The following is a 9,737-nucleotide window of genomic DNA, read 5'->3' on the forward strand; positions in this document are numbered from 1 at the left end:
GCATGTCACCTCGCTATTGAACACAATTCACTTTGAAGGGCCAAGATTTCAATATTTTAGTAAAGTGATTAGCACTGCCAAATGTTCGAGCATTACATGAGGTGACAGTATGGGTGTAAGTAAGCATCAGTCCCTGCCTGCAGTTCGAAACATCTTCATTGGGCTTACCTCTAAAAATTGTCTACGAAATATATCTGTGAACTTTTCTTACTTCACTGGTTTTGCGGATTATTTCCCGTCTCAAAAGGAATAACAAATACATGTGGTTCTATGACACATACAGTAAATACTTACCTTACTAGGTAGGTTACAAAAAGAGAAGTAATGCAGAAGGTAGGCAGTCTAATTTTATTACTCCAATCATGTGCGTTAATAATGAATGAAAAGGCACATAAGTAGGAATACTTTATTTTGACACAGAAGCTATGGCCAACGTGTGTGTGTTGCCATTACGCTCGTAAGTGAAGTGCAGACTTGCGAGTACACTGTTGAGCCAGTAGCACAGGGAGCAGTCAACTTGGGCCAGGGAATGCCATGCTTTGAAAGGTGGGCAGCTGTTGTGATCTCTCGACTAGTATCAGTCACGTGCAGGATCGGCTGTCACGGGGAGAAAAAACAAAAGAATGCAAGCTCAGAACAATAACAAAACACCCAGAGAAACTCAGAGATGTACCAAATTTAAATAAAAAGATAGCAGGACTGCAGCTAATGCAGCAGCTCATATATTCTAATAGTGGATTTGCATATGGTCACTACACCCTCAAAAAGGAAAGAAGCACAAATGCTGAATTCATGACTCGTCAAAGGAACCAGACAAGAAGAAAAGTGTGCACCCTGTAGCATAGCTCAAGAATGAGAAAAGCCAAAACAGCGAAAAGGTTACCCTAAGTAAGGCCAGTACTAGTGCTCTCTGCATGCGTGTGACAATGTATCACTGCAGTGCATATGCACAGCAGAAATGGACACCATGGGTGGTAAAGAACTTTATCAACACTGGCCGCAGACATCAGAACAGACAGCTGATTGTGCTTTGGTATAACGCAAGCGTGCGGGCTTTGGTAGGTTGTGAAGCATATAAATAAACGTTGAGACATCTTGAAAACCATGTGTGCACATTTTCATTTGCTGCTGCATCCAAGAAGTTTCGCTTGCACTGTTCATTAGACGACATGCGTTGCTCTCGGATTGTAGCGTTTGTCGACTACACAGCATGATTCCAGAATTGCGACTGACTCAGCTGTGAACATTTCATTTTTCTAAACTTGCGAAATCCTTCCTATGGGCTGCGAAAAAGAATGAGGAACTGTTCCACCGAAATGTAGTCGCTCGCCCTCTATAATGCACATGATGGCAGCCATAAGTCATTTTGTGCCAAACAGTAATTTCCATACAAGTAACAAGAAGTTCTCAAACTATGTGACAGGACCATAGCTATTTACTTTGAGGGTGGCCACAGCAAACGGGCAACAACCACAAGATGGGCAAATCCCTCACCGAACTACAGGACCACAACAGTTGCTACAATGCTAGCATCATAAAACCTCTGGCTGTCTGATATATGGTCCTCATCACAAATACACCAGTTCATGTTGTTAAGGAGGCTGTCCATGAGCATCATACTTCTCAAAGCAGCTAAAAAATATTGCAAACAGAGACCAACACTTGATTTTAAGTGCAGTAGCAGCACTACTAACATTCAGTGTGTTAATGGAGTATAGACACCCTGAAACAGATGACAAAAATTCAATTATAAATTATTTAGCGGTTGAAGATAAAAACCAGGTGATGATCTGTACAGAGTAATGTTTTGCATGTCGTTAACAAGCAAAATGCGACCAAAATTAGGTGCATATGCTCCTGTAAGATGAAGTGCTGCACTGGCCTAGCCCAAGCAGTGAGAGTACCTCCAGTCAAAACGCTTTCAAGTGCCATCATCCATGAGATGGTTGCCCAATAGCAATCGGAATTTTCATAATGCAGCGTTCCTTATTTTCGGCCAGCATTTTTCACTCTTCCCAATGGATGCAACCCTCCCCAAAACTCCAAATTGAAGACATCAATTCAGTCATGCAGAATTGTCAATAATGACCTGAACCACAAACCAACTTGGAGAGGTGGAAGCAGGCTCGAGCACTTTGAAGCTACAAAACGGGGGTTTTGAAACATTCAAATTGTTTTGAAGCACGTTTCTAAAGTCAAGATTTTATTAGCTGAATTTTTTATACCTGACATACCCAAATAACCTATTTGATTCCTTTTTATTCAAAGATCAATGCATTGCTGAAAATGCAAGACTAACAGCCAAAACATGTATAGATGTTTAAAATAACACAAATGACCTTAGCAACAATTTGGAACAAACTAGTAGAAAATGCAATGCTTGTTTCTATACTTGACACCCGAACGATAAGTTTGACTAAAAACATGACTCTTTTAGCTTGAGAAATGTGGACTATACCACTATGATGTGCTCAAGCACCACTAGACTAGTTCGGAGTTCACATCAATAAGCAGCACATTTCCACTCTTTATCTTGTGGATATAATTTTTTTTATCCATGCCTGTTCTGATAAAATTTCCAAGGTACTGATCAGTAATAACTTCAGTGAGGATAGACTGCACTCAAGGATAGCCCTTTCCTCCTCCAGATGCCCTACTCCACGGCTTTCTGTCAGTGGCTTCTCATGTTTTCGCTTGAGTGGCACCGGAGCTTCCTTAATTTTAACATGTTAATGATGGGCCCTCCATGCCTGCCCAACACTTGTGACATTTCTAATGATTGACACCTTCATGGTGTCACACCCATAATACTGTATGTTTTTGTCTGACGTATGTTTGACAAGCTTATTATTAACAAATAGGTTCAATGAAATAGATCTATGACTGCCAGAAACGAGGCTCATGCTGGTCTGCCTTATGGGATTTAATGTCCCAAAGCAACACAGGCTATGAGAGGCTCATGTTCTTCTATTTAGCAGAAAAGGAAAAAATTGAGGAAAGCATATAATTAACTAATAAAAACAAAATCTGCATTGGTGATGAATGGCAATTAGCAGTGTATCTACTCTCAAATGAGAAATAACTCATTGCAACCTAGGAAAACAAAACAAAAACAAGAAACATGCCACTGTTGAGGTCCGAGACCTCCACATTATGCATCCCATGCTTTACAAACTAGCTACAATAATGGCTGTGCAATCTTTTACTTTCAAGCTATTTATGTTGCATGTATCCCAACATAGACAGCGTTCATCAGTGCTAAACTAAACCACAGCAGCAGACGTGGGAATGCCCTGTAAATACAGCAACAAGGTTAACGACTGGGCGAGTTGGTAATCATTCATTTTAAACCAGCCAAAAGACGAGACACAGAAGCCAGCCTCATCTCGTTCGCTTCTATTCTCTGTCTCGTCTTTTGGCTGGTTTAAAATGAAATACAGCAAGTGCCAAGTAGAACATGATGTGGAGCGTGGTGTCTGAAGGGTTGTGTATGAACGAGCCGCGCCGGAGCGGCACGCCACTGCTCGTAGTGTGCCCAACCTCCGACAGGCAGTGAGACCCACGGATTCGGGCAGTACGGCCAGTGTGACTCTTTCGTCTTCCCATGATAACTCTAGACTTAGAAATTAGCTGAAAACGAATGCATTAGTTTAGGCCGTTTACAGTCTCCAAACACACCATGAAATATGTCAGCTGTATTGCATTTCGCTTCTGCTTAAAGGGGGACATGGCTCTTAAAATTATTTTCCAATTTTTGACTAAATTTGATAAAACCTGGCATTCTGATTCAGTTTCTTGCACTGATTTCAAACATGCAACCATTTTTCCAACTGGCCAATTAGTTCAAGAGATAATGAAATTAATTGTTCATAATTTGCAGAAACAATGAAAAAATAACAGCACTACAAAAAAAATTCACATGGACACTTTGCTAGGTACTAGAAAGCATAATGAATACAATGTTAGGAGCATTTCTTTTTTTTAAACAAATATTAGCGATGTTATAGCAGTTCAAAGTTTTCAATTTTGCTCTAAATCAGACAGGAAGGCACTCACATTTGGAGCAGTGAATTTTAAACTGCTATAACATCGCTAATATTTGTTATACAAAAGTGCACGTAACATTGTATTTGTTATGCTTTCTAGTACCTAGCAAAGTGTTCACGTGAATTTTTTGTAGTGCGGTTATTTTTTCATTGTTCCCGCAAATTATGAACAATTTCATTTTATCTTCTGAACTAATTGGCCAATTGGAAACATAATTATATATTTGAAATCAGTGCAAGAAACTAAATCAGAATACCAGGTTTTATCAAATTTGTTGAAAAACGTAGGAAAAATAGCTTTAAGAGCCATGTCCCCTGTTAAGGATGGCGACAACGAGACAAACGCGAGAGCTGCCGCTTTCAACTATTGTGACAAGAATTCCCCACCGGAAAGGAACGCGGGGTGTTTGGCCAGATGGCGACAGCAGCCCAAGTCGGGCAATCGGGAAACAAAAAGGTTCAAGTGAATCTCGGCGTCTTCCCGCCTGGGTCAGTACCCTCAAGCCGGCCACGCGGTCATCCCCTTCGTCTGGCCGACAGCGCGCAACGGCCCTTGCGACGCAGACGGTGTGGCCCAGACCAAGTCCTCGCTAGCCATCTACACTACGCTTCTCCAATTCGTCAGACGCCGATCGACGCAGGTGTGTGCCAGACTGTGAGACGCCGGCAGTCAGTGAGCTCCTCGTGTGCTGCCCTTTACACTGCCACAGCGGCTTCCTCCTTCCCCACCAAGTCTAAACTTTCGAGGGGGCCCCGAAAAAAGAAAAAAAAAGAGAGAGAGAGAGAGAAAGTAATCGGATTTCTTGTGAGGAGGCTTTAATATTTAGACACCGCGTGCAGCAAAATATAACATTAAAATCTCGAGGAAACGCAAGGTAGCCAATTGCATGTGTATGTAGTCTTCACGCCATGCCAAAACGGCCGTTAGTTAAGTGTAGGTATCACCTCCGTCAAAGAAAGAGAAAACCAATACTCTTCCCAATTTAATGTATCTGTGAACTGGAGGCGACGGTGGTAGAAGAAAGACAAGAAGCTCAGGCGGCGTGCCCGCCCTGTGGTGTGCGAGAGGCGCTGTTATATCATAGCTATATTTATCGCACCGCCGCCAGGGCCGGCATGTGTTCTGGCTGCAATGCTCTTCGCTGATTCTGCATGTAGAAGGTCCCCCCCGCCTCCAATTTCCCCTTTCGAGAAAGATGGCGCCGTTGCGGCAGCAAGACTGTATCTGTGGCTGAGGCGTCCCGAGTGTTGAACAGCAACCTTGGAAAAGGCCAAACCTCATAAAGCGTTCAGACGTTGGCCCTTCCCAGTGGTTTGTATGAGGTTTCCAGTTCCTAGTCTCCAGTGGTATACAAAACTGACCATATGCGGAAGCACCTTATCGCAGACCAGACTGTCTGTGCTCGCTGATAGCTTAAACAGCCTCATCCAGCGTTACTCTAATTTATTAGGCGAATGCCACGCTGCACCACACTAGAGTAACCCGCACATGGCATTTTAAGCTTTAAAACATGCAAGAGCGGTGTCTGACTGCTGCTCTTCAGTCACAGAGGGAAGTAATTTCATATATTCGTTTGAATCGTTCAATGGGCCCGCGCACGTCTAATTGCTTACGACATTAATTGACTCATTTAAACATTGCTCAAACGTCAAGGAGATTTCTAAACTCTATCAAGCCTTTGCGGCTATTTCTGTTATGAGACGTTCCAATCAACAGCTAAAAATGAAAACCATACCCACGTTTGGTTTTGAATTTTCTCAAAAAAAGAAAAAAAAAAAAAAAGAAAGAAAAGAAAAGAAAAAGAGCTATGTCTGGAGTAATGGTCCCCAACCGGCTCAAGGTATGAGGATGCTGTAGCACAGGCGTTCGGATCACTTCGGCAACATGGGGTTCTTCAATGAAACTGTCATCTATAGCATATGCCTGCCATGCTTTCAGCTCCGACCGAAATGCTGTCTCCCAATTAGGATCAAACTAGGGTATCCCAGCCCAGTACTCGAGAGCTTTAATGACTAAGCCACCGAGGTGCCGTAATAAGTAAATAAATAAGCTATGAAGACTAAACCTTTTTCTCGGAGCGTAGCAGTTATTTCATCCGTTTCGTTGCTGCGACGCCGCGGATTTTTACTCTGACAAAGTGACTATAAATCAGACATCGGCTTTCTGTGTACAAGCCCGAATCCGGCTCGGGCCCGCACGTTTAAGTCCACCCCGGGTCCAGCAAAAATGTTCACGAGTCGGCCCAGACGACCCGTGGGCTGAGCCGCAGCCGGCTTTTGGGCCGGCCCACGCCCACGCAGTGTCGTGTGAAGCACATGCTACCTTCACCTGACACCACAAGGTTTGACGATCTTTTATTTTTTCGGTTCTTGGGGCTGCCTTTCAGTGGGTGGCTTTCTACTTTTCGAAGTCTGAAAGGTAGGCAAGGCCGGCAGAGAATATCGTGGGGACCGCTTCCTTTGCTAGCAACGAGCAACGCTTTGTAGCACATGCCCATTTAACTCTGTCATCCATGTTTTGGACACAAACCTGGGCTTCAAATGCCCCTCACAAACAGTGACTGTATAGCTCGGTCCTATCTTAGTATGCCGGCCGCCATAGCTGAAGCTGTTCGACATCTTTTCGCACCGAAAAAAGCTGACATTTTTCATTGCAGAATACGTAGTCTGTATCACAGTGGAGAACAATGCACGTTTTTTCCACATTACATTACAACTTAGAATATACCATGATCGAAGAAAGGCGTAGAGCGGGGGCGTCAGCGAAAGTTGAGAACTGACTGCCATTCCTTGCGGCAACCAGCGAACCCGCGGCCACCAACAGTCAACGCAGTCTCTCGGCAGCCTACAGAAATCAGCGCATCGGTATCGCCACTTACTGCTTGGTGTGGAGCAGCCCGCTCACGCATTTCTATTCTAACACCATGATGCGGAGGTTGTGTGTCCGGGCCGACCAGTGGCATATGGTAGTTTTTTGCTTGACAATTACCTCAGACAAACTCATTATGAAATCCATTGATAGCCACGCCATTATGGGCATAGAGCAGCGGTCTCAAACTCATATTGCTACGTGGGCCGCATTGACGAAGCCTTTTCTCTCATGATCCAGGAGCCAGAAAATAACAAAACAACAGGAAACAAAGTAAACAAAGTACAATAAATAATGATAAAATGAACAAAAATGAGCACAACTTCTTTTTTCCAGACCAAGCCCTTCCATTATTGCAAAAGAAAAGCAACGTGTGCTCCTTTCCGCTTGAATGCCGGACAAAAGCAGCTTCAGGATCGCTCGGAGAGAGGTACTGAAATGACATACCCGTTAATAAATACCACACTTATAATCCTCAGCAAGAAAAAAAAAAGCACACTTGGAAATAAAAGAAAAGGCAGGATGTCTGGCTCCTTGCTTTTGAAGGCATAGTGATGTCAAATGAAAGCTCATGCAGATTAAGTGGTCAACGCCTTATTAAAAATGAATGCGTACTAACTGGGTACTAAGTCTAAGCTTATTTTAGTTTGAAATTAGGGCTGGTGGTAATGCTTTCTAAACGTTAGCTGAAAATTGAGCTGGGCAGACTGCATCACGCAGCTTCGCTGGCCGTGCTCCAAGACCCCTGGCATAAAAGGATCATCTCTGATGAGCGGAAAGAGACTGCACGGCGCTGCTGCGCCAGAAGATGCAGGAGATGACAAAGCAAGTGAGTGCGAGGGCGTGCTCACAATTCTTGCTGCTACAGTGAGCCTCATTTGCTAGGCTGCTTTGATTAATGTGAAGCAACCCTGCCACAATCGGCTGGTAGGCATATCGGTGCCCGGAGAAGTTGTCACTGTTTTTAGCTGCTCAACGGCCCTGATAGTAACCAAATAAATAAATAAATAAAGTTCTTGCAGCAACTTTGTCACACGCACAAAAAAGCGACACAACCAATCTGTGCAGGAATACCATTCGTTAAAGAAGGCAGCTTTGCTAGTTTCTCACAGCGAATTGAGAAGACAATATAGCGCGGTTTGATCTTCCATCTCGTGCAAACATTTGTTTGTTTTTGGAGCTAGTCTGGTTTTCTTAGTCTGAATCAACTGTTACATTGCACACTGTTTGCGATGCATTAATTGCAGCTGAGAAAGAAAGGCTGCGAACTACAAGCTGGACACCGCAACTGCAGGAAGCTGCAGGGATGCTTGCATATTCGAATCCTTTATGCACTCTATGCAAACTGGTGACCTGTGCCATGTTCCCCATGTAAAAATTAAAACAAATGGCCAGTCCCGGTGGCACAGCAATTGTTTTGAAATTAAGTACAGGGCTCACCTTGTGGCGTTGGAGCATATGCTGCCTCCGCCTTTCATAGTCCCATTTGTTCAGCCTCAGCAACCAGCAAGCCCATGCTAGACTTTGGAGCATATGCTGCCTCCGCCTTTCATAGTCCCATTTGTTCAGCCTCAGCAACCAGCAAGCCCATGCTAGACTCCAAAACACATATCAGGAAGGTCCCTGCGTACAAATATTAGACGTCAGCTTATAAGCGATGTTTACACACACAAAAGAAATTAAGACAAGTACAAGGCGAAATCGCTTACCTCACCGTAATTAGAAAGTGGCCCTGCATACACTTGACAGTGCGCAGTCATAAAATGAGGTATGAAATCATTATTCTACACCGCGTCATTACAATGCGGGTCACACAAAGGGTCACGTCGCACAAATGGTTAGTACGTCGTGGTGCACCGAAACAAAAGCTTCCCACACAGGCCTGTGTGATCCTCGCCTTTCCTGCTTCTACGCGTTGTTTTGTCATGTCCTAGTATCTCTTTAAGTCCCTCCATCAGCTCAAAGACGTTACAATCAATAAATATTCATCCAGACCGCTGAGGAAAGCTCACCCAAGTTTCCCGCCCTTTTTAGGCGCACGCAAGACTGGTAGTCAGGCGTGTTTTACATGACTGAGACTTTCGTGCGGTTGGCCTAATAAACGGTATTTAACCGCATGTTCATTGGTGTAGAACTACGTTGAGCTTTCGATTGAAACTTTCTATAATACACCTTTGGGCCGTTCGGGCCCACTGCCGGCCAAGCAGGCTCAATGGTCGTCAACAGAACATTTGGGCGCAGGGAAGTTGAAAACTAAATGTAGAGTTCCAGACAGCGGGCAATGACTCAATACATGCATACTGAAATATCTAAAAAATAGAAAAAATTGCTTACGTACCGTACAACACGAGAGCGCACGGCTGGCACGGCGACGCAGCTCCCACGGCTCCGACGACCAGCCATTCTGCTACTAAAAACAACCACCTGACCACAAAACAATAGCCGGACGTGACGTTTTTCTTAAACCGGATAAGACGTCATGGGTTGCAGCAAGCATTTTGCTCCTGCAACCCGGTTGCAGGAAGCATTTCGCTGCTGCAACCGGGTCGCAGCAGACGGCGCCTTTTTGGTGCCGCTTCGCGCGCTTGTGTTTTGACACTCGTTTGAGTATTTAAAGTTGCAGGCTGGGACTTGCGTTAGCTAAGGCAGCAACCTTTCATGTGATTTTAGAACGCACAGCGGCTGGAAATGCCGCCGACTCGGTCGATGCGGCGCGTCCGCTGACAGCCACCTTGTCAGTTGACTGGTTCAACTGGGACCGCCGACCTCAGTTGAACTGAACCGCAGTTGAGATTTCAACTGCAGTTGGCGCTGCCGTGTAA

The 9,737-nt window shown here is 44.4% G+C and overlaps 1 long non-coding RNA gene across 1 annotated transcript; it reads right to left on the minus strand.

Annotated features, from left to right (window-relative positions):
- Positions 1-392: 392 nt before the first annotated feature.
- Positions 393-9,394, minus strand: LOC146202434 (uncharacterized). Its single transcript, XR_014703708.1, has 3 exons — positions 9,254-9,394; positions 8,356-8,538; positions 393-597 (listed from the first exon to the last, which is right to left on the minus strand). It is a non-coding gene; the product is annotated as an uncharacterized LOC146202434 (long non-coding RNA).
- Positions 9,395-9,737: the final 343 nt, after the last annotated feature.

The sequence above is a fragment of the Amblyomma maculatum genome, chromosome 1 (assembly GCF_055883805.1).
Source record: "Amblyomma maculatum isolate TAMU_Amacu chromosome 1, ASM5588380v1, whole genome shotgun sequence".
Taxonomy (NCBI): domain Eukaryota; kingdom Metazoa; phylum Arthropoda; class Arachnida; order Ixodida; family Ixodidae; genus Amblyomma; species Amblyomma maculatum.